This window comes from Rutidosis leptorrhynchoides, chromosome 11, assembly GCF_046630445.1.
Source record: "Rutidosis leptorrhynchoides isolate AG116_Rl617_1_P2 chromosome 11, CSIRO_AGI_Rlap_v1, whole genome shotgun sequence".
Classification (NCBI taxonomy): Eukaryota; Viridiplantae; Streptophyta; class Magnoliopsida; order Asterales; family Asteraceae; genus Rutidosis; species Rutidosis leptorrhynchoides.
The window spans coordinates 57,317,150-57,344,863 of NC_092343.1; positions in this window are offsets into that span (position 1 = coordinate 57,317,150).

Genomic DNA, 27,714 nt, shown 5'->3' on the forward strand with positions numbered 1-27,714 from the left:
TTTTATTTATTATTGTATTTAGGTACATCGATAATCATGTTGGGGCTACTATCTCATCACTAGCTGCAAAAACGTTACTGCTTTTATTACGTCTTGGTTTTATTTTTCGAGTATTTTTATCTGCTTTTTTATTTCTCTAGATTCATACTCTTATTTTTGTTTTTGTTTCTAAATTTTATATTGAATGCAAATATATGAGAATGTAGTTTCATTTTGATGATAATTAATGGCCGCAAAACACATATTTGAAGTCATTAAATTCCTCACAAAACCGGATAAAATTTTGTGGAGAATTTTTCGAAAAAATTGCAATCGCAGATCAGGCCCATTTTTTCAAGATAACTAGAAAACGGCGCTGCGATCAAGACTTCCTTAAGACTTTCCCCCGTTCGAAGCAGTTTAGATGCCGAAAATGACATTTTACTTTTTTAAAGGTGAATTTTGCACTTTAAGATCTTAGGATAGGTTATACCTTCACATGTGAATTGTTGTGCCAGTTTAAATACCACTATGATACTTGTTTTTATTTAGTATTATATTTAGGTACATCGATAATCATGTTGGGGCTACTATCTCACCACTAGCTACAATACATTGATGCTTTTATAACGTCTTGGTTTTATTGTTCGAGTATTTTTAGCCGGTTTTTTATTTCTCTAGATTCATAACCTTATTTTTGTTTTTGTTTCCAAATTTCATATTGAATACGAATATATGAGAGTGTAGTTTCGTTTTAATTATAATTAATGGTAGCAAAACACATATTTGAAGTCACTACATTCCCCATAATATCGGGCAAAATTTCGAGGAGAATTTTCTGAAAAGATTTCAATTGCAGATCAGGCCCATTTTCGCAAGATAACTAGAAAACGGCGTTACGATCAAGACTTCCTTAAGGCTTTCCCCCGTTCGAAGCAGTTTAGATGCCGAAAATGACATTTTACTATTTTTAAAGGTGAATTTTACACTTTTAGATCTTAGGATAAGTAATACCTTGACATATGAATTGTTGTGCCAGTTTAAATACCACTATGATACTTGTTTTTATTTAATATTGTATTTAGGTACATCGATAATCATGTTGGGGCTACTATCTCACCACTAGTTACAAAACATTGCTGCTTTTATAACGTCTTGGTTTTATTGTTTGAGTATTTTTAGCCGCGTTTTTATTTCTCTAGATTCATAACCTTATTTTTGTTTTTGTTTCTAAATTTTATATTGAATGCCAATATATGAGAGTGTAGTATGGTTTTGATGATAATAAATGGCGGCAAAATACATATTTGAAGTCACTAAATTCCTCACAAAATCGGTCAAAGTTTTGTGGAGAATTTTTCGAAAAAAATTTCAATTGTAGATCAGGCCTATTTTCACAAGTTAACTAGAATACGGCGCTACGATCAAGACTTCCTTAAAGCTTTCCCCCGTTCGAAGCAGTTTAGATACCGAGAATGACATTTTACTATTTTTAAAGTTGAATTTTACACTTTTAGATCTTAAGATAAGTAACACCTTGACTTGTGAATTGTTGTGTCTGTTTAAATACCACTATAATACCTGCTTTTATTTAATATTGTATTTAGGTACATCGATAATAATGTTGGGGATACTATCTTACCACTAGCTACAAAAACATTGCTGCTTTTATTACGTCTTGGTTTTATTGTTCGAGTATCTTTAGCCGCTTTTTTATTTCTCTAGATTCATACCCTTATTTTAGTTTTAGTTTCTAAATTTCATATTGAATACGAATATATGAGAGTGTAGTTTCGTTTTGATGATAATTAACGGCGGTAAAACGCATATTTCAAGTCACTAAATTCCCCACAAAATCGGTAAAAATTTTGTGGAGAATTTTAAAAAAAAAAATTCAATTGCAGATTAGGCCCACTTTCGCAAGATAACTAGAAAATAGCGCTACGAGCAAGACTTCCTTAAGGCTTTTCTCCCGTTCGAAGCAGTTTAAATGCCGAAAATGATATATTACAATTTTTAAAGGTGAATTTTGTACTTTTAGATCTTAGGATAAGTAACACCTTCACATGTGAATTGTTGTGCCTGTTTAAATACCACTATGATACTTGTTTTTATTTAATATTGTATTTAAGTACATCGATAATCATGTTGGGGCTACTATCTCACCACTAGCTACAAAACGTTCCTACTTTTATAACGTCTTGGTTTTATTGTTTGAGTATTTTTAGCCGCTTTTTTTATTTCTCTAGATTCATAACCTTATTTTTATTTTTGTTTCTAAATTTCATATTGAATGCGAATATATGAGAGTGTAGTTTCATTTTGATGATAATTAATGGCCACAAAACACATATTTGTAGTCACTACGTTCCCCACAAAATCGGGCAAAATTTTGTGGAGAATATTTCGAAAAATTTTCAATTGAAGATTAGGCACATTTTCACAAGATAACAAGAAAATGGTGCTACGATCAAAATTCCTTAAGGTTTTCCCCCGTTCGAAGCAGTTTAGATGCCGAAAATGATATTTTAATAATTTTAAAGGTGAATTTTGCACTTTCAGATCTTAGGATAAGTAATACCTTCTCATGTGAATTATTGTGTCTGTTTAAATACCACTATGATACCTGTATTTATTTAATATGCTATTTAGGTACATCGATAATAATGTTGGAGCTGATATCTTACCACTAGCTACAAAACGTTGCTGCTTTTATAACATCTTGGTTTTATTGTTCGAGTGATTTTAGCGGCTTTTTTATTTCTCTAGATTCATAACCTTATTTTTGTTTTTAATTCTAATTTTCATATTGAATGCGAATATATGAGATTGTAGTTTCGTTTTGATGATAATTAATGGCCACAAAACACATATATGAAGTCACTACATTCCCCACAAAATCGGGCAAAATTTTGTGGAGAATTTACCGAAAAAAATTTCAATTTCAGATTAGTCCCATTTTCTCAAGATAGTTAAAAAATGGCGCTACGAGAATGATTTACTTAAGGCTTTCCCCCGTTCGAAGCAGTTTAGATGCGGGAAATGACATTTTACTATTTTTAAAGGTGAATTTTGTACTTTTAGATATTAGGATAAATAATAGCTTCACATGTAAATTGTTGTGGCTGTTTAAATACCACTATGATACTTATTTTTATTTAATATTGTATTTAGGTACATCGATAATCATGTTGGGGCTGCTATCTCACCAATAGCTACAAAACGTTGTTGCTTTTATAACGTCTTGGTTTTATTGTTTGAGTAATTTTAGCCGCTTTTTTATTTTTCAAGATTCATAACCTTATTTTTGTTTTTCTTTCTAAATTTCATATTGAATTCGAATATTTGAGGGTGCAGTTTCGTTTTGAAGATAATTAAATGCCGCAAAACACATATTTGAAGTCACTACATTCCCCTGAAAATCGGAAAAAATTTTGTGGAGAATTTTCCAAAAAACTTTCAATTTCAGATTAGGCCCATTTTCGAAAGATAGCTAAAACACAACGCTACGAGCAAGATATCCTTAAAGTCCCCCCCCAGTTCGAAGCAGTTTAGATGGCAAAAATGACATTTTACTATTTTTAAAGGTGAATTTTGCAATTTTAGATCTTAGGATAATTAATACATTCACATGCGAATTGTTGTACATGTTTAAATATCACTATGATACTTGTTTTTATTTAATATTATATTTAGGTACATCGATAATCATGTTGGGGCTACTATCTTACCAATAGCTACAAAATGTTGCTGCTTTTATAACGTCTTAGTTTATTGTTCGAATATTATTAGCCGCTTTTTTATTTCTTTAGATTTATAACCTTGTTTTTATTTTTGTTTCAAAATTTTGTTGATAATTTTTCAAAAAAATTTCAATTGCAGATCAGGCCCATTTTCGCAAGATAACTAGAAAACGGCGCAACGAGCAAGATCCTTAAGGCTTTCCCCCATTCGAAGCAGTTTAGATGCAGAAAATGACATTTTACTATTTTTAAAGATGAATTTTGCACCTTTAGATCTGAGGATAAATAATACCTTCACATGTGAATTGTTGTGCCTGTTTGAATGCCACTATCCTACTTGTTTTTTTTTTTAATATTGTATTTAAGTACATCGAAAATCATGTTCGGGCTACTATATCACCACTAGCTACAAAACGTTGCTGCTTTTATAACGTCTTGTTTTTAATGTTCGAGTATTTTTAACCGCCTTTTTATTTCTCTGGATTCATAACCTTATTTTTATTTTTGTTTCTAAAGATCAAATTGAATGCGAATATATGAGAGTGTAGTTTCGTTTTGATGATAATTAATGGCCGCAAAACACATATTTGAAGTCACTACAATCCCCACAAAATCGGGCAAAATTTTGTGGAGAATTTTCCGAAAAAATTTCAATTTCATATTTGGCCCATTTTCGCAAGATGGCTAGAAAACGGCGCTACGAGTAAGACTTCCTTAATGCTTTCCCCTATTCGAATCAATTTAGATGCCGAAAATGACATTTTACTATTTTTAAAGGTGAATTTTGCACTTTTATTGATCATATACATAGCATTGTATATATATATTTTATTTGCCAAAAGCCAAGAGCAGAGTTATGTGGATTATAATGCAAAGTTATGAAGTATCCGCTGAAAATATGCATAGCAGCTGTATTTCCGCACTAATCGGGGACTGCGGTTCAATCCGCTGAGTTTTCGCGGAAGGATAAGCAATCCGCGGATCGCGGTTATCTCGAATACTATAAATAGAGAGCTTGGCCTCTCATTTATAGGTTGTTGATTCTCTGCCATTTTGCCTAAGCCTTTGTAATTTCCACTTGTGATCTTGCCCAAGGGATTTTTACACCGCGCAAAGGTGAATTAAGCTAATTAACAATCAAGACCGGGTCGGGGTGGTTGATCACTTGATAGTTAAAGTGAAAGACGATCATCGGGGCCCAAAATAATCATCAAACATTCCATCCTCCATTACATTCTTATTGCACACAATCCGTAATTAAGTAACATCGCTAATTAAGGATTGATCAATTGGCGCCATCCGTGGGACCCGTTTTATGAATTAAACTGAAATTTTTTTGTTTTATGCCGTTAAACAATTAATTTGACGGTTTAATTTCAATCGTGTTCTTTTTGTTGTGATGATTTGAAGGTGCTTTTGGAATACGCAATCAGTCGATCTGCCCGACAATTGCGATGACAAATGCAAAGCAAGCTGGCGTTTCTGCGAATGCTGATGCACTGCCCGGTGATTCGTAGAACGTTGTGATATTTCCATTTCAAACAAATGCTAGTATAACAGCGGGAAAATCGATTCAAAAACCGATCGCTAAAACACCTGCTGAAAACAATGCTAGTGATTTGCAGCCAGAAGTTGCTGCTGAAAAAATGATTGCGCGAAGAACTTAGCTGCAAAATCGCAATGAAATAATCGCTGATGGGAAGTGACCAAAAGCTTTGTCTGGAAAATCTAGTCTGCGAACTGACAAAATTGTTGGTACTGCAATCGAGCAAGCTAAGAGAGATGCTAAGCGTAATTGTAAATCCCGCATACTGCGCACTTACTTATGGCCATTGAATGATTCAGGATCACACGTTGATCGTCTAGTTCTTGAGCATAATGATAGCGACAGTGACAATGCAGAAGACCGCATTCATTTGAATTCTACATATAAATCAAAAATGGCAAAAGCACCAAGAGAAGAGAGCGAATTTTCTGATGATTCGGACAGCGTAGACGAGTTTGTTAAAAATCCACAAGTTAAGTGAAAGCGACCACCAACACCTTTCCCTCGCTATGGGGAAGAAGTTGACACATCTGACGCTGCTCGCAGAGAGAATGCTCAGAATTTTTTGACGGATGCTTTTAGAAGCATTGCGCCAAAGTCCATGCAACATAAGTTTGATCAGCCAAACTTTTTGCAAGACATGCTTGCCAAGTTTTGTGTGGAGAATGCATATACTCGCACAAAGAAGGCAACAGAAATCACTACTGCTGCGGACAAGTTTGCCCAGCATATTTTTGACTATCCATTTGTTTCTCCGCTGATCGTGCCGGCAACTCTGGGAGTCTATTCGGGTCTAACTGATCCTTTGGATTTTCTGCAACGCTTCGAAGGCGTAGTAAGCACTTATAACTGGGATGAACCAGTCGCGTGTAGGGTATTCCCCATGGCCTTGCAAGGGTCAGCAAGGGAATGGTTTCATAGTTTGCAATCTCGCAGTATCATTGGCTTTGTAGATTTGCAAAAATTTTTTTTGCTGCAGTTTCAAAATCTATTACCGCAGAAAAAGACGCACATAGAATGTCACGATATTAAGCAAGGCAACAAGGAGACTTTGAACGCATTACTCACGCGGTGCATTTATGAGTGCCAAAAAATTTCACGGTTGAATGAAGATCAGAAAATTTCTGGTTTTTTGCATACTATTAACCCACAGCGACATCCTACTCTTGTGCGGAGATTGCGAAGAGACGTTCCGCCAACTTTTGCAAAAGTTCAACAAGAAACATATGATTATCTCCGCGGTGGAGAGTATAGCAATATAACCCCTGCGTGTGGATGGGGTAGAGACAAAAGTTGGCGAGATGACAATGACTCTTTTAGCGATGGTAACAGTGATAATTACCGCGGATCAGGTTTTTCGCGAAGAAATGGCAGTGGTGGATACCCGCGAAATGACAGGTTTCAAGGCCAAAATGATAACCATGGATATGGCCGACGTGATCGCTATTCTACGCGAAAGTGGAGCAATAAATCATTCAACATCATTCAGACTTTAACAAAAACGTTCAAGGAAATTTTGTTGCAAGAAAGAGTTGCTAAGTCTTTTCCTGATCCGCAGCCTTTGGGAGAAAATAGCAGGTGCGATAGATCAAAATTTTGTGTTTTCCATGACGATTACGGTCATGACACCAATCGTTGCAGAGATTCGGCGGAATTCATCACAGAAGCATACGAGCAAGGCAAACTGGACCATTTAATCGCACAAAACACCGCGAATGCGATTATAATGCCTACAGAAGCTAACACCTCAAATGCGTCAAACGCGGTTGAGCGAAAGGCTCCCGCAGTAAAAAATCTGGGAGTAAAAATGGTGAGAAAAAAAGAAAATCAGCGCGGAATACAGGTAATCAATGTGGTCGAAGTGCAGGGCGAAACGTCGGTAATGCAAATTTCAGAACAAATTGTCAGTTGGAAATGTCCTTCTATTACGTTTCCTCCTGCAAGTTTTACCGCGGATGATGGTAAACCTGTAGTGGTTTCATGTCGCGTTGCAAATACTGGAATAATGATAATTAAGGTGCATGTGGACACGGGTAGTAGTGTCGACGTCATGTACGAATAATGCTTTAGCAAGTTGCCCGCGAACATTCAAGCTTTGATGAAACCTACTGCGGTTTCACTTGCCGGGTTCTCAGGAGAGTCATCCTGGCCCGTTGGGCAGTTGGAATTACAAATGGAGTTAGTTGATGACAGCGATGAGTTGCTAAGGTGCCAAGCTTTATTGAATCTATACATAATGCGAAATCAATCGCGATTCAATATGATACTTGGGCGCACAGCTTTGCGCATGTTTTGCGCTATACCATCTACCATACACGGTATGCTAAAATTTTCTACCAACAAGGGCATTGGCACGCTGATTTCTGCAGAAGTGGAGTCATCCTGCGCCATGATTATGGCAAATGCGAATTTGTGTATTGAAGGACGTTTAGTTAATCCTGAGTAGTATGAAAATTTTAAAAAGTTGTAATAAGATGCTAAGGAAAAATTCATAAATGCATGGTATTAAGTTGCAAATATCATAGTTGTGTTTATGTTTCGAATGCGAAATAATAATGAATAAAGCAAAGTTAATTTCAGTGTTAGTAATTGTTTCTTTACAAAGCGAAAACACTGCGTGTGGCCACACGTAGTGCTTATTTCGCAGAATGCGATTACTTGTCTTTTACAACACTAAGTTAATGTTTGTTCTGTGGATATTTTAAGTAATGTGGCATGATTTTCGCAAAGCATAGCCTGCTTAAGTGTTATAAAAATGCAACACTGCATTGCGGAATAGTTTGCTAAAAACCACGTGATGAAATTGCCCACTTGTGTTAATTTGAAAATAATTGTGAAAGGATAACACTTCTTAAGTATTTGATCTTGCCAATTGTGGCGACTCCGTCAAAACACTTAACGGCTCCGTCACTTGGTCCCACAGCTTGATCGAAACTCTATATGAATTTAATAAAACAACCTTGCATTCTTTATTTAAAAATGATTTCCTATAAAGGAAATCTACTAAAATGTATAAGTTTAGAAAAACTATACATAAATACTTTAACCAAAGGTTGACCAAAACAGTGTCAACAAACACTCACTATTTAATGTAACAAAATAGAATGCAAGTTAATGTTTATCAAAAGCTGCCATCATAAATATGCAGACTCTCTAAGCACAGCGGAAGCAATCAATCATGAACCTGAGAATAAAACATGCGAGTAACTGTCAACAAAAATATTGAGTGAATTATAGGTTTAATATTGCAAACATTATTTAATTTAAACAATAAAAACTTATGTTTGAAAACATAAAACACCTTTTTAAACCACCAAATTATATGCTAGAAAACATATAATAAAACATTATTCCATTTTCCGTGAGCCACCTGGTAACCACTTAACCCTTTATTTACCCTTGCCAAACACAATAAATAATATACACCGAACAAGTGTATCTACAACAAAATACGAAGTACTAAACATTTCGATTATAAATTGCTAGCGCGACTAGCTCGAAATGGAGTTGTCAAACCCGATAGATCTATCCATAGGATTCGCGTTCACCAGTAGAAACCAGTGATTACAGTTACCAGACTAGGGAATATTTTTGTTCAACTCACAATGAATAATTTAAACCAACTTCCACATGTGTCCAAAGTATAAAATAAATTGCATGTATTCTCATCCCAAAAGATTTAAAATAGAAAAATGGGACTATAACTCACCTTAATAGCAACCGAAGTAACCACACAATTATGCGAACAGCAAATGAAGTAAAGTGATCATGAATGATCACAATGCCGACCTATAAATAAAGCAGGTCGATATAAATAACTAACTTAGGTCAAGTCTTAGTATGATAGATATTGTACATGTTGCAAGTAGACATAGAACAACACTCAACATGCATCGGTTTGATCGGAACAGCGTACGGACACACACTTTCTATTTTTAGAAAGTTTCTATTTTTAGCAGGTTTCCATTTTTGGAAAGTTTTCTATTTTTGGAAAGTTTCTATTTTTAGCAGGTTTCCATTTTTGGAAAGTTTTCTATTTTTGGAAAGTTTCTATTTTTGGAAAGTTTCTATTTTTGGAAAGTTTCCAAATTTAGAAAGTTCTATTTTTAGAAAGTTTTGAAGTTAGGAAAGTTTCCTTATTTAGAAAGTCAACAGAAGTCAACTGAAAGTCAAAGTCAACCGAAAGTCAACTCAAAAGTCAACCTTGGTCAAACATAGTCAACATTAATTTTAAAAGTGTAAAGTATAATAATAACATAAGTTATAATATTAGTTAAAGTTAAATATGTATAATTATGTCATAACATAAGTTTAATTAAATAAAAAATGAATTATTAAAGTTAAGATAAGTTTAAATGATATAATTAATATAACATAAGTATTTAATTAATTAATTAAATATTAGTCATAATATAAGTATTATTAATTAAAAATAAATTTTAAATCATATCATAAGTATTATTAATTAATAATGAATTATTAATCATTTCATAAGTTTCTAATTAAAATTATTAAATCATAAGTATTTAATAATTAGATCATAATTAAATAATAATTAAGTCTTATAATAATTAAATAATTATTTAATCTTTATTATAAGTCTTAAAATAATATTCTCATAAAATAAATTTAATACTTATCATAAGTATTTTTCATTAATAATAAAAGTATTATTAATCATAAGTTTAATTAAAATGTTAATTAAATCATAAGTAATAATTAAATGATATAATAAATATATATCATAAGTCTTAAATGATAATAATTACTTCTTATATCATAAGTAATTAATCAATAATGAAAATCATTATTTTTATCATAAGTTTTAATATTTAACCATAAGTTTTAATTCAAAAGTTCATCGGGTCATAACTTGAGCCCCGGGAATCAGTTTTCGGCGAGCCTTATATATATCTTCGCCTAACCAACCCACCCGACACGTTAGTGTGCTCAAGAACATCCCAAGAACAGTCACCAAGTCGTGACTTACAGCTCTTAATCAGTTTGTACCTTTAATCCGCTCAAAAACGTATTTTAGTCATAACGGGTGATCCGTGGCTCGGATTTCGATGACCCGAACATGAAAGTTCATCCCATCATCAATTCTAACACACTAGTACACCCTAAAGACTCCAGAAATGGTCACAAAATCGGACCATAACTGAACCAATTCGTTTTTACAATTTAATCTTAACAAAACACCATTTTAATCATATCTAGAGCTCCGGGAATCGAAACGACATGGATCCGGAGTCTAAAATTAATGTCTTGATGAGAGGAACTCATCTAGATACTTTAATTTCACTTTTATAACAGTTACATAACCAGAAATTAACGAAAAGGCTGCTGTCCCAATTCAATCAAACCGAAAACATATATATTTGAGCAATTCTATGCATACAATCATCAATACAATAACATGTAATCATCATACTATCAATATAACATCAAAATACAGAAAAATAAAGAAAAAATAAAAATCTAGGGTTTGTGATTATACCCTAATCAAGAAACAAGAAGATGAAGCTTGTAGATCGCGAAATGGAGGATCCGTTTGTGTATCTAGCCTTGAAAAATGATATACTATTGATTTGTTGATGGTGTTGGACGTTTTTGGTGATGGAGATGAGCTAGGGGTCGGCCAAAAAGAGAAGGGGGAGAGGAGAGAAGTCAAAACTAGGTTTTAGGGAAAATTGGAAGTGTAAAATTAAAAATGAAATGAAAAATGAGAAAGGGTGGGGGTATTGGCCTATGTTCAGCAGAAAATGGGTGGAGTGGGCTCTCATTTAGCCCAAATTTGTTCAATGTTCAAAAGATTGTGGCCCGAAAGCTCGAACGAAGCCCGAAACGCGAAAACGCGGCTACGCGATTAAATCTTCGGAGAGATAACGCACACGCGACGAATAAAACATATAAACACTATATATATTCATATGACATCAAAATATCATATTTAAAATAATTAGGACTTAAAAATCCCAAAAGCTCGACCCGTTGGATTGAAAACCGAAAAGATTCGCCGGATAAAAATCCGCGACACGTAGAAACGTACAATTTAAGATATGAATGCAAACATTCATATAACACATAATAATTAATATATTATTACAAATATAATAATATAGGTCATATAAATGACGTGGCACGAATAACAGTTAACGGTCGTTAAATAATTAACGGTAAAAGATGACGGAAAAGTAGGGTCGTTACACCAATACTTAGATGCTTTGCAATGCTAAATTTGCCTAAGGATCGTTATGGCGGATTTAGAAGATTCATAACGTATAAGTATATACGCATACAGATTGTTTCGCAAAAGTACACATTTATTATGTGCACAATAATAAAAGTTGGAAATCGCAAAGGACAAGTCCGTGTTATGAATATTGATAATAAAGCGATATACAAATAAAAGAAGTTGCAACTGCGAACTGTGAATAAGTGATTAATATTAAGCGTGTACGCAACGCGGATTCTTACAACAAACGCAATTCGTAATTGCGAAAATACATTCAAAAGCAAATTAGTTAAGGCAAAACTAAAGTTCTAATGCTTTAATATCTGCAAATGAAACGCCTTCACGCTGACTGAGCTCCTCAAGGACAGGTATGCTAATTTTCTCAACCTCCTTCTTTGCCCTCTCGAGTATTTCGCGAGCATCATCGGTGGCGCATATTTCTTTCGCCATGTCAGAAAGAAGAGGTTGCGAAAGATCGCCAAGTTTGCATAATAAATCATACCACTCGCAGCGAGTGGCAAGCTTTGCTGCTTGAGCATATGTTTGAAATTTTTCAGTGACTGGCTCGGAGTCCATCACTTTATCCGCAAATGTTGGGAGATACTTGACTAGCTGTGCGAACTCATGTTCCGCGACTGCTGCCCTTCTTTTGAGTTTGGCTTTCTCTTCCATCACCTTTTCAAGACGCGTCTCAGCCCTTTGCGCCCTTCTCTCTTGTGCATTGGTGGCTTTCACTGCTTTATCATACTCGTCTGACATCTCGGTGAAACGCTCCATGCTGTCGACTGTCAGATAAATTGCATTGTAGCAATTATGTAGTCGTTGTCTGGCAGCCTCGGGATAAGACAATTTGCGATATTGCTCCCTTGTTTCTTCAGGAACAAATTTATAAAGCCTTTTGTATAGTCTAAAGGCCCGATTTGCTGCTGCAGTTTCTTCCGCATCAGCTTCTCCTTCCTCTTCCTGGTTGGACGTTTCTGCGTCAGATGGAAGAGATAAATCTTCATTTCCGGGTTCATTAAGAACATTTGTAGGGATTCTTCCTCTAATGTTGTAAAGCGGTGTAGCTTCAGCAGATGACTCTGGAGGAATAGTTGTAAACAGATAAGTAAATATAGCAAGTTTATGCTAAAACAAACAATGCGTAATAAAATAAATACTGCGAAATAGCATTTGCTTACTTGCTTCTTGTTCCGAATGAGAGCACAGACGTTTCTTGCGTGGAGTGGGAGTAGTTTCCGCAACCTTACGCTTGCCGCGGTCCTCGCCTCCAGCAATATAACATGTATTGATGATCGGTTCATCAATAAGAATAATGTCGCTGTCGCCATTCTTTAGGTGAAGGGCAGGGCTAATCCTGCTTATATCAGCAGACCTCATGATAAGGTCAAGTACAACCACTGTAAAAATAAAAGCGCATAGTGTTATGTAAAGCGAAAATATTGCGAAAAATGTAAGTGTATTACGTTAATATACTGCGATAAATTTCAGCGGCATACCATTTTTTGATTGGTCAACCAAAAGCGCATCATGGTCGCTCCATGGCCATTGAATTGACACTCTGCCAATGTACAGTGGTACATTCGAATAAGCTCGTAGAATTAAGCCTGCGTTTTTAGTGTCTTGAGAGTGTCATTCTCAAGATCATCGAGTACAGGTCTCTCATTGAGCTCGGGATTAAGCTCTGTACACCAAGATTTAGGAATAGCACTGTCCAAATAGGCGGTGTCGTTAATATAAAAGAAGGAACTGCGCCAATTACCAATTGAATCTTTTGGCGAAGTCATTATGCCAAGTTTACTGCGGAAAGAAAACCACCCCACATCGTATAGCACTAGGCTATTGCACATACGAAACACGTTCAACAGCAGTGGTTGGCCGGTGGCATTGCAGTACATCTCGAACAGCACAATTTTATTAATCGCGTTCGGATGCAACTGTGCCATGGCAATCTTATAGTATTCGCAAACACTATGGAAAAAGGGGGTAAGTGGAAATCGAAGGTTGCCTTGAGAAATGGCAGCCTCGTAAACAGAAATTATCCCTTTAGGGGGAGTATCGGCTCGCTGTTCTGCCGCAGGCGCGGTAGGAACAAATTGGGCAAGTGGCGGATACCATTCTTGTAGGGTTTGAAGTTTTGTTTTCGTCATATAGGAAACATAGCCTCCTAGAGTGTGTATAGATGAAGAGGAAGCCATTGATGATAAGAAAAGCTAAATCGGAGGTTAAATTGAAGAAATTAAAGGTTGGAATTGTTAATTGCACGGTACGATTGTGATTCGAGGAATTTGATTGCAGATGAAATCGAAAGAGAAAGAGTAAAGTTTTTATGCGGATTATAGCGTTATTTATAATCGGAAGTAGGGCGAGTAAGATGGAAAGGTAATGATTACATTTAAACGGCTAAAATTACCGCAACGTGTAAACGGTAATTTTGTAGCCGTCACAGCATATTGATTTGACAGAATGGTGAAAAATTACCGTTGTAATTACGTGTTGAGCCTCACAAAAACAACGGTAATAAATGAGCAGTAAAAAAAATAGTAAATATTGTTTGCAAAATTTTTTAAGAAACACTTCTTTATTTTTAGAGTTTATCATGATGCATTGGCTTCGCAAAAATGTATCATAATAAACTGGGGGGACTTGATCATATACATAGCATTGTATATGTATATTTTATTTGCCAAAAGCCAAGAGCAGAGTTATGCGGATTATAATGCAAAGTTATGAAGTATCCGCTGAAAATAAGCATAGCAGCTGTATTTCCGCACTAATCAGGGACTGCGGTTCAATCCGCTGAGTTTTCGCGGAAGGATAAGAAATCCATGGATTGCGGTTATCTCGAACACTATAAATAGAGAGTTTCGCCTCTCATTTATATGTTGTTGATTCTCTGCCATTTTGCCTAAGCCTTTGTAATTTCCACTTGTGATCTTGCCTAAGGGATTTTTACACCGCGCAAAGGTGAATTAAGCTAATTAACAATCAAGACCGGGTCGGGGTGGTTGATCACTTGATAGTTAAAGTGAAAGACGATCATCGGGGCCCAAAATAATCATCAAACATTCCATCCTCCATTACATTTTTATTGCACTCAATCCGTAATTAAGTAACATCGCTAATTAAGGATTGATCATTTATATCTTAGGATAAGTAATACCTTCACATGTGAATTGTTGTGCCGATCTAAATACCACTATGATACTTGTTTTTATTTAATATTATATTTAGGTACATCGAAAATCATGTTGGGGCTACTATCTCACCACTAGCTACAAAACGTTGCTGCTTTTATTACGTCTTGGTTTTAATTTTCGAGTATTTTTTGCTGCCTTTTTATTTCTCTGGATTCATAACCTTATTTTTATTTTTGTTTCTAAAGTTCATATTGAATGCGAATATATGAGATTGTAGTTTCTTTTTGATGATAATTAATGGCCGCAACACATATTTGAAGTCACTAGATTCCCCACAAAATCGGGCAAAATTTTGTGGAGAATTTTCCGAAAAAATTTCAATTTCATATTTGGCCCATTTTAACAAGATGGCTAGAAAATGGTTCTGTGAGCAAGACTTCCTTAAGGATTTCCCCCGTTCGAAGCAATTTAGATGCCACAAATGACATTTTACTATTTTTAAAGGTGAATTTTGCACTTTTATATCTTATGATAAGTAATACTTTCACATGTGAATTGTTGTGCCTGTTTAAATACCACTATGATACTTGTTTTTATTTAATATTGTATTTAGGTACATCGAAAATCATTTTGGGGCTACTATCTCACCACTAGCTACAAAATGTTGCTGCTTTTATAACGTCTTGGTTTTAATGTTCGAGTATTTTTAGCCGCCTTTTTATTTCTCTGGATTCATACCCTTATTTTTGTTTTTGTTTCTAAAGTCATATTGAATGCGAATATATGAGAGTGTAGTTTCGTTTTGATGATAATTAATGGCCGCAACACATATTTGAAGTCACTACATTCCCCACAAAATCGGGCAAAATTTTGTGGAGAATTTTTCGAAAAAATTTCAATTTCATATTTGGCCCATTTTAACAAGATGGCTAGAAAATGGTTCTATGAGCAAGACTTCCTTAAGGATTTTCCCTGTTTGAAGCAGTTTAGATGCCACAAATGACATTTTACTATTTTTAAAGGTGAATTTTGCACTTTTATATCTTATGATAAGTAATACATTCACATGTGAATTGTTGTGTCTGTTTAAATACCACTATGATACTTGTTTTTATTTAATATTGTATTTAGGTACATCGAAAATCATTTTGGGGCTACTATCTCACCACTAGCTATAAAATGTTGCTGCTTTTATAACGTCTTGGTTTTAATGTTCGAGTATTTTTAGCCGCCTTTTTATTTCTCTGGATTCATACCCTTATTTTTGTTTTTGTTTCTAAAGTTCATATTGAATGCGAATATATGAGAGTGTAGTTTCGTTTTGATGATAATTAATGGTCGCGACACATATTTGAAGTCACTACATTCCTCACAAAATCGAGCAAAATTTTGTGGAGAATTTTTCGAAAAAATTTCAATTTCAAATTTGCCCATTTCAACAAGATGGCTAGAAAAAGGTGCTATGAGCAAGACTTCCTTAAGGTTTTCCCCTGTTCGAAGTAGTTTAGATCCCGAAAATGACATTTTACTATTTTTAAAGGTGAATTTTTCACTTTTATATCTTAGGATAAGTATTACCTTCACATGTGAATTGTTGTTCATGTTTAAAACCCACTATGATACTTGTTTTTATTTAATATTGTATTTAGGTACATCGATAATCATGTTGAGGCTACTATCTCACCACTACCTACAAAACGTTGCTTCTTTCTCTAGATTCATAACCTTATTTTTGTTTTTGTTTCTAAATTTCATATTGAATGCGAATATATGAGAATGTAGTTTCGTTTTGATGATATTTAATGACCGCAAAACACATATTTGAAGTCACTACATACCCCACAAAATCGGGCAAAATTTTGTGGATAATTTTCCGAAAAAATTCATTTGCAGATAAGGCCTATTTTCGCAAGCTAGCTAAAAAACAGTGCTATGATTAATATTTCCTTAAGGCTTTCCCTCATTCGAAATAGTTTAGATGCCGAGAATGACATTTTACTATTTTTAATGGTGAATTTTGCACTTTTACATCTTAGAATAAGTAATACGTTCACATGTTAATTGTTGTGCCTGTTTAAATACCACTATAATACCTTTTTTATTTAATATTGTATTTAGGCACATCGATAATCATGTTGTGGCTACTATCTCACCACTAGCTACAAAAACGTTGATGCTTTTATAACGACTCAGTTTTATTATTCGAGTATTTTTAGTCGCTTTTTTGTTTCTCTAGATTCATAACCTTATTTTTTTTATTTCTAAATTTCATATTGAATGCGAATATATGAGAGTGATGTTTCATTTTGATGATAATTAATGGTCGCAAAATACATATTTGAAGTCACTACATTCTCCACAAAATCGGGAAAAATTTTGTGGAGAATTTTCCAAAAAAATTTCAATTTCAGATTAGGTCCATTTTCGCAAGATAGCTAGAAAACGACGTTACGAGCAAGACTTCCTTAAGGCTTTCCTCGTTCGAAGCAGTTTAGATGCCGAAAATGACATTTTACTATTTTTAAAGGTGAATTTTGCACTTTAAATCCTAGGATAAGTAATACCTTCACATGTGAATTGTGGTGCCTGATTAAATACCATTATGATACTTGTTTTTTGTTTAGTATTGTATTTGGGTACATCGATAGTCACGTTGGAGGTACTATGTCACCATTAGCTACAAAACGTTGCTGCTTTTATAATGTCTTGGTTTTATTGTTCGAGTATTTTTAGCCGCTTTTTTATTTCTCGAGATTAATAACCTTATATTTGTTTTTGGTTTGAAATTTCATATTGAATGTGAATATATGAGAGTGTAGTTTCGTTTTTTTGATAATTAATGGCTGCAAAACACATAATTGAAGTCACTACATTCCCCACAAAATTGGGCAAAATTTTGTGGAGAATTTTTCGAAAAATTTTCAATTGCAGATTAGGCCCATTTTTGCAAGATAACAAGAAAACGATGCTATGATCATGATTTTCTTAAGGCTTTCCCACGTTCGAAGCAGTTTAGATGCTGAGAATGACATTTTACTATTTTTAAAGGTGAATTTTTGTACTTTTAGACCTTAAGATAATTAATACCTTCACATGTGAATTGTTCTGTTTAAATACCACTATGATACTTGTTTTTATTTCATATTATATTTAGGTACATCGATAATCATGTTGGAGCCACTATCTCACCACTAGCTACAAACGTTGCTGTTTTTATAACGTCTTGGTTTTATTGTTCGAGTATTTTTAGCTGCTTTTTTATTTCTCTAGATTCATAACCTTATTTTTGTTTTTGTTTTTAAATTTCTTATTGAATGCGAATATATGAGAGTGTAGTTTTGTTTTGATGATAATTAGTGGCCGCAAAACACATATTTGAAGTCAATACATTCTCCACAAAATTGGAAAAAAATTTGTGGAAATTTTCTGAAAAAAATTCAAATTTAGATTAGGCCCATTTTCGCAAGATTGCTAGAAAATGGTGCTACGAGCAAGACTTCCTTAAGGTTTTCCCTCGTTTGAATCAATTTAGATACCGAAAATGACATTTTACTATTTTTAAAGGTGAATTTTGCACTTTTAGATCTTAGGATAAATAATACTTTCACATGTGAATTGTTGTGCCTGTTTAAATACCACTATGATACTTGTTTTTATTTAATATTGTATTTAGGTACATCGATAATCATGTTGGGGCTACTATATCACCACTAGCTTGTGACGACCCGGAAATTTTCGATCAAATTTAAACTTAATCTTTATATGGTTTCGACACAATAAGCAAAGTTTGTAATGTTGAGTCACAACAAATGTTTGAACTCTTTCATATATTCCATTGACCTTCGACTGCTCTCGATGATTCACGAACAATTAATTGTAAATAGATATGTGTGTATGTATATATAAATAATAATTCAAAATATAATTTGATGTATTATATGTTGTTGTTATTAAAAATTAATAAAATAAAAATAGGATATTATAATAATAATTATTTAAAATATATCTCTAATTATAAATAAAGTATATTAACAATAAATATTAAATGATTGTAATACTTATTTGATGTTTCGATTGATATTAAGGAAGTTAAATTCAAACTTATGTAATTTTAAAATAAACGGTGATACGAAAATGAGTTCTATAAATTTTAGGCTTATTAAAAATGTAGTTAGGAACTATTTGTTAAGTTTTAACACTTTTTATATTTTATCCAGAGTTGAGAGGGACAGTTGATGTAAATTTTCATTTAATAATTAATAACCAAATTTTATATCATAATGACTCAAATAAATAAAGATAATTACTGTAAAAATTTAGGATTTTTCTGAAGACTTTTATTCGCCACTAATTTACCAACGGAGTACGATATACACTAAGTGCTAAAAGTGTCGGTAGAGATGCATGGCTGCTGAACTATTTAAATTACCATTTGATTACTATGCAACCTGTGATTCTAATTTTCATTATTATATTATTTATTATTATTATTATTAATATTATATTTATAAAAGTATTATATATATATGTCATATACACACATACACGAGCACACCCTCTTGCTCCTTCACTTCCCTTTGTGACCACCATTCACCACAAATCATCACCATCATTATCGTTAATTATCAACCATCTCCACCACATACCACCTGTATTATCATTAGAATCACCACTACCACCACAAAACCGAACACCCATCATCACCCATGGTCATCATCTTCATCTTAACCCTCCTTGATTATCACCCATTTCTATTCCTGCTGCTGCATCTCACATGTTTCTGCAACACCCATCGACTCACCTGAACTACTATTGTTTCTGTTTTGGAGCATGACCGCCACCACCAACATAGTTATTATCTTTTTCTTCTTCTCTCATTTGGTTTCCTGCCCGACGAATAAATACCAACGAGCACCCTCACAACCACCTGTGAGTTACTATACTTTGCTTCCTTTTATTACTATTAATCATCGTCTTCTATATTGTAACTCCAATTTCGTAAAACCACCATAAACCCACCACAATCATCAAATTATTAATCCCACATCATCACAAAATTCCTAATGCTAAGCAGGCTGCGTCTGTTTTCTTCTTGTCAAACCCCAAAATGAAAACCAAACTCACTGTAACACTAATGATCTACTGCTTAAACTCCTATTTCTGTTTCTGGGTGAATACAGACCAAACTGTTACGTACAACCCGCCAGTTTATTTCTCGAAACCCACTGCTACGTTTCTATATTCTGTGTTCCTATCAAACCTACAAAACCACCAACAAGAACCACCCAACAATTTAATATCGATACTACTACCAAATTCTGTTTCTATTCTTCTGTTTCGGTACACACATACCATCACTAGCTCACAACACCCAAACACATGAAACACTTCAATTTTCTTCTGTTTCGGCCTTTTGACTACCAGACCATTGTTGGGTCAAACGTGCTACTATTTTTTTCCCTGTTGTCACTCAACGAAGATCATCAAACAATCATCTTCAACTATTACTTTCGAACATTGTTGCAGTCATAAACCCATCGTAAACTGCTGCTACTATTGCTCGTTTGTGTTCAATCCATCGAAAAACCCTTTTGTCGAACTGTTACTGTCCAGCAGTTGTTGTTACTTCTGTTTCAATGGAACCAACAACCGATAAAAAAAGAGAGAAAACCATTGAGATACCGATGCATCTCTATTAACGATAATGATGGGGATGGATATATGATTAGATAATGACGACGGCTTCTAATTTCTGTTTCGAATCCTATGTTTAAGAAAAAGAACGTGGACCTTGTTCCAGTGTTACTATGGGCTGTTATGTTTATGATTCATGGGCTGAATTACTTTTAGTTTAGGTATTGGGCCGTAAACCTTTTTTAGTTATTAGGTCGTGAGCTTGAATTATTATTGGGCCGCCGTGTTTCAGTTTTCTAGTTTGGGCAGAAACCCAAGTTTAATTAGATTAAGGTGATGATGGTTATATGGTTTTTGTTCGGTCCTAAAACAGAAAGATACAAGTCAGCAAAATGGTTAAGGGTGTGGGTGTTTAAGCGAGGTCTCGGGTTCAAACCCTGTCTGAGGCATTTTTTTTTTAGGGAAAGCTTTAAGGTAGTTTATTTATCATTTTTAGTATTACTATTATTATTATTATTATTATTATTATTATTATTATTATTATTATTATTATTATTATTATTATTATTATTATTATTATTATTATCATCATTGATAAAATTATCATTTTAGTATTGTCCTTAAGTATTATTGTTATTATCGTTATTAACATTATTATTAACTTTATCATATTATTATTATAAGTATTATTAATAATATTATCAAATTTATCATTTTAAGTATTATTATCACTATTATGATTATTATTATTATCATTTTATAAATATTAGAACTTTTATTATTAACATAAGTATATTATTAGTATTAGTATCATTTTATAATTATTAATATTATTAATATTGACAGAAGTATTATTATTAATATTATCACTTTTATTAAAATGATTATCAGTAACGAGTACTGTTATTAATAAAAGTTAATATAATCATTACTAAAAAATATCATTACTTTAAATATGTATATTTTTTTATAAAAACTATTATTGATACTACCATTATTATTATTAAGAAAATTATTATTTTTTATCATCATACTTATTCTAGTATTATTATAACTATATTATGTAAACAAAAGATTGCTTATATAAAAAGATATATAATATAACACTTAATTATATTAAAATTATTATTTATTTAAATAGATAAAATAACATATAATTTATTAATATAAAAATTATATCATTAATAATAATATATATAAATTTGTTTGATTACAATTATATGTGTTAATATTGTAACGACCCAACCCTCGTTATAACAAAACACGACCCAAAAAAAAAAAATTCTGGGCCTATATAACTGGACGGCGTCTAGATTTCTGGACGGCGTCCAGTACTGAAGACCTGGACGGCGTCCAGCCTTTTTGGACGGCGTCCAATTAGGCTAAAAAGTTCTGATCAGTTTTTACTTTACGCTTGAACGAAAAACCCGCTTCCCGACAATTTCCAACGAAACCAATTATCACAACATATCAAAATAAGTAAAACTAATGGATTTCCAACATCAAAACGAGTTTTACAAAATGGGGCCCACAACGGCCGTTTTACGAGTTTCGTACAAATCACGAGTTTCGACCACATTAGTTTAATTTCCAAATGACACTATGAGCATGGTGTTTGGGGTTAAACTACCCAAGTCTCGGTTGATCTCCAAAAGCTATCAAATCCCAAAAGCGTCCCCTAAACAACAAGCGGGATCTCTAATCCAATCGAATGCCCTTACCCTTATCAACTCCGGAGCCTATAAAAAGATAAACAACGAGAGGGTAAGCAAAACGCGTAGTGAATGCAATAATTATACACATACATATATAATGTACCTACTTGCAACTACTTACACACATACCGCATACATGCTAGCAACACGATTAGCTTACAATTTCAAGTATAAAACTAGTAACCTCCACTACCGCAAGCTATCAACAACAAAGGCATATATATGTATGCTACACTACAACACATTAACCATGGTTAAGCAATTGAACAAGGGAACGGTGTTTAAAAACCGTCGGAGTTCGTAACAACCATTAGTGCACTTAACACGTCGTACACTAACTCCACGGGTGGCATCTTAACACGTCGATACTTCACCCCGGGTGGCGTCTTAACACGTCGACACTTCACCCCGAGTGGTGTCTTAACACATCGACACTTCACTCGTCATTTCTTGGAGTGGCATCTTAACACATCGATACTTCACTCCGAGTGGTGTCTTAACACATCGATACTTCACTCTTCATTTTACTTGAGGTGGCATCTTAACACGTCGATACTTCACCTCGAGTGGCGCCTTAACACATCGGCACTTCTGAAATGTCCCGTTCTTATTGATTAAAAACGTTCCATATTAATTGATTTCGTTGCGAGGTTTTGACCTCTATATGAGACGTTTTTCAAAGACTGCATTCATATTTAAAACAAACCATAACCTTTATTTCATAAATAAAGGTTTAAAAAGCTTTACGTAGATTATCAAATAATGATAATCTAAAATATCCTGTTTACACACGACCATTACATAATGGTTTACAATACAAATATGTTACATCGAAATCAGTTTCTTGAATGCAGTTTTTACACAATATCATACAAACATGGACTCCAAATCTTGTCCTTATTTTAGTATGCAACAGCGGAAGCTCTTAATATTCACCTGAGAATAAACATGCTTTAAACGTCAACAAAAATGTTGGTGAGTTATAGGTTTAACCTATATATATCAAATCGTAACAATAGACCACAAGATTTCATATTTCAATACACATCCCATACATAGAGATAAAAATTATTCATATGGTGAACACCTGGTAACCGACATTAACAAGATGCATATATAAGAATATCCCCATCATTCCGGGACACCCTTCGGATATGATATAAATTTCGAAGCACTAAAGCATCCGGTACTTTGGATGGGGTTTGTTAGGCCCAATAGATCTATCTTTAGGATTCGCGTCAATTAGGGTGTCTGTTCCCTAATTCTTAGATTACCAGACTTAATAAAAAGGGGCATATTCGATTTCGATAATTCAACCATAGAATGTAGTTTCACGTACTTGTGTCTATTTTGTAAATCATTTATAAAACCTGCATGTATTCTCATCCCAAAAATATTAGATTTTAAAAGTGGGACTATAACTCACTTTCACAGATTTTTACTTCGTCGGGAAGTAAGACTTGGCCACTGGTTGATTCACGAACCTATAACAATATATACATATATATCAAAGTATGTTCAAAATATATTTACAACACTTTTAATATATTTTGATGTTTTAAGTTTATTAAGTCAGCTGTCCTCGTTAGTAACCTACAACTAGTTGTCCACAGTTAGATGTACAGAAATAAATCGATAAATATTATCTTGAATCAATCCACGACCCAGTGTATACGTATCTCAGTATTGATCACAACTCAAACTATATATATTTTGGAATCAACCTCAACCCTGTATAGCTAACTCCAACATTCACATATAGAGTGTCTATGGTTGTTCCGAAATATATATAGATGTGTCGACATGATAGGTCGAAACATTGTATACGTGTCTATGGTATCTCAAGATTACATAATATACAATACAAGTTGATTAAGTTATGGTTGGAATAGATTTGTTACCAATTTTCACGTAGCTAAAATGAGAAAAATTATCCAATCTTGTTTTACCCATAACTTCTTCATTTTAAATCCGTTTTGAGTGAATCAAATTGCTATGGTTTCATATTGAACTCTATTTTATGAATCTAAACAGAAAAGTATAGGTTTATAGTCGGAAAAATAAGTTACAGGTCGTTTTTGTAAAGGTATCATTTCAGTCGAAAGAACGACGTCTAGATGACCATTTTAGAAAACATACTTCCACTTTGAGTTTAATCATAATTTTTGGATATAGTTTCATGTTCATAATAAAAATCATTTTCTCAGAATAACAACTTTAAAATCAAAGTTTATCATAGTTTTTAATTAACTAACCCAAAACAGCCCGCGGTGTTACTACGACGGCGTAAATCCGGTTTTACGGTGTTTTTCGTGTTTCCAGGTTTTAAATCATTAAGTTAGCATATCATATAGATATAGAACATGTGTTTAGTTGATTTTAAAAGTCAAGTTAGAAGGATTAACTTTTGTTTGCGAACAAGTTTAGAATTAACTAAACTATGTTCTAGTGATTACAAGTTTAAAACTTCGAATAAGATAGCTTTATATGTATGAATCGAATGATGTTATGAACATCATTACTACCTTAAGTTCCTTGGATAAACCTACTGGAAAAGAGAAAAATGGATCAAGCTTCAATGGATCCTTGGATGGCTCGAAGTTCTTGAAGCAGAATCATGACACGAAAACAAGTTCAAGTAAGATCATCACTTGAAATAAGATTGTTATAGTTATAGAAATTGAACCAAAGTTTGAATATGATTATTACCTTGTATTAGAATGATAACCTACTGTAAGAAACAAAGATTTCTTGAGGTTGGATGATCACCTTACAAGATTGGAAGTGAGCTAGCAAACTTGAAAGTATTCTTGATTTTATGAAACTAGAACTTTTGGAATTTATGAAGAACACTTAGAACTTGAAGATAGAACTTGAGAGAGATCAATTAGATGAAGAAAATTGAAGAATGAAAGTGTTTGTAGGTGTTTTTGGTCGTTGGTGTATGGATTAGATATAAAGGATACGTAATTTTGTTTTCATGTAAATAAGTCATGAATGATTACTCATATTTTTGTAATTTTATGAGATATTTCATGCTAGTTGCCAAATGATGGTTCCCACATGTGTTAGGTGACTCACATGGGCTGCTAAGAGCTGATCATTGGAGTGTATATACCAATAGTACATACATCTAAAAGTTGTGTATTGTACGAGTACGAATACGGGTGCATACGAGTAGAATTGTTGATGAAACTGAACGAGGATGTAATTGTAAGCATTTTTGTTAAGTAGAAGTATTTTGATAAGTGTATTGAAGTCTTTCAAAAGTGTATAAATACATATTAAAACACTACATGTATATACATTTTAACTGAGTCGTTAAGTCATCGTTAGTCGTTACATGTAAGTGTTGTTTTGAAACCTTTAGGTTAACGATCTTGTTAAATGTTGTTAACCCAATGTTTATAATATCAAATGAGATTTTAAATTATTATATTATCATGATATTATCATGTATGAATATCTCTTAATATGATATATATACATTAAATGTCTTTACAACGATAATCGTTACATATATGTCTCGTTTAAAAATCATTAAGTTAGTAGTCTTGTTTTTACATATGTAGTTCATTGTTAATATACTTAATGATATGTTTACTTATCATAGTATCATGTTAACTATATATATATCCATATATGTGTCATCATATAGTTTTTACAAGTTTTAACGTTCGTGAATCACCGGTCAACTTGGGTGGTCAATTGTCTATATGAAACATATTTCAATTAATCAAGTTTTAACAAGTTTGATTGCTTAACATGTTGGAAACATTTAATCATGTAAATATCAATCTCAATTAATATATATAAACATGGAAAAGTTCGGGTCACTACAGTACCTACCCGTTAAATAAATTTCGTCCCGAAATTTTAAACTGTTGAAGGTGTTGACGAATCTTCTGGAAATAGATGCGGGTATTTCTTCTTCATCTGATCTTCACGCTCCCAGGTGAACTCGGGTCCTCTACGAGCATTCCATCGAACCTTAACAATTGGTATCTTGTTTTGCTTAAGTCTTTTAACCTCACGATCCATTATTTCGACGGGTTCTTCGATGAATTGAAGTTTTTCGTTGATTTGGATTTCATCTAATGGAATAGTGAGATCTTCTTTAGCAAAACATTTCCTCAAATTTGAGACATGGAAAGTGTTATGTACAGCCGCGAGTTGTTGAGGTAACTCAAGTCGGTAAGCTACTGGTCCGATACGATCAATAATCTTGAATGGTCCAATATACCTTGGATTTAATTTCCCTCGTTTACCAAATCGAACAACGCCTTTCCAAGGTGTAACTTTAAGCATGACCATCTCTCCAATTTCAAATTCTATATCTTTTCTTTTAATGTCAGCGTAGCTCTTTTGTCGACTTTGGGCGGTTTTCAACCGTTGTTGAATTTGGATGATCTTCTCGGTAGTTTCTTGTATAATCTCCAGACCCGTAATCTGTCTATCCCCCACTTCACTCCAACAAATCGGAGACCTGCACTTTCTACCATAAAGTGCTTCAAACGGCGCCATCTCAATGCTTGAATGGTAGCTGTTGTTGTAGGAAAATTCTGCTAACGGTAGATGTCGATCCCAACTGTTTCCGAAATCAATAACACATGCTCGTAGCATGTCTTCAAGCGTTTGTATCGTCCTTTCGCTCTGCCCATCAGTTTGTGGATGATAGGCAGTACTCATGTCTAGACGAGTTCCTAATGCTTGATGTAATGTCTGCCAGAATCTTGAAATAAATCTGCCATCCCTATCAGAGATAATAGAGGTTGGTATTCCATGTCTGGAGATGACTTCCTTCAAATACAGTCGTGCTAACTTCTCCATCTTGTCATCTTCTCTTATTGGCAGGAAGTGTGCTGATTTGGTGAGACTATCAACTATTACCCAAATAGTATCAAAACCACTTGCAGTCCTTGGCAATTTAGTGATGAAATCCATGGTAATGTTTTCCCATTTCCATTCTGGGATTTCGGGTTGTTGAAGTAGACCTGATGGTTTTTGATGCTCAGCTTTGACTTTAGAACACGTCAAACATTCTCCTACGTATTTAGCAACATCGGCTTTCATACCCGGCCACCAAAAATGTTTCTTGAGATCCTTGTACATCTTCCCCGTTCCAGGATGTATTGAGTATCTGGTTTTATGAGCTTCTCTAAGTACCATTTCTCTCATATCTCCAAATTTTGGTACCCAAATCCTTTCAGCCCTATACCGGGTTCCGTCTTCCCGAATATTAAGATGCTTCTCCGATCCTTTGGGTATTTCATCCTTTAAATTTCCCTCTTTTAAAACTCCTTGTTGCGCCTCCTTTATTTGAGTAGTAAGGTTATTATGAATCATTATATTCATAGATTTTACTCGAATGGGTTCTCTGTCCTTCCTGCTCAAGGCATCGGCTACCACATTTGCCTTCCCCGGGTGGTAACGAATCTCAAAGTCGTAATCATTCAATAATTCAATCCACCTACGCTGCCTCATATTCAGTTGTTTCTGATTAAATATGTGTTGAAGACTTTTGTGGTCGGTATATATAATACTTTTGACCCCATATAAGTAGTGCCTCCAAGTCTTTAATGCAAAAACAACCGCGCCTAATTCCAAATCATGCGTCGTATAATTTTGTTCGTGAATCTTCAATTGTCTAGACGCATAAGCAATCACCTTCGTTCGTTGCATTAATACACAACCGAGACCTTGCTTTGATGCATCACAA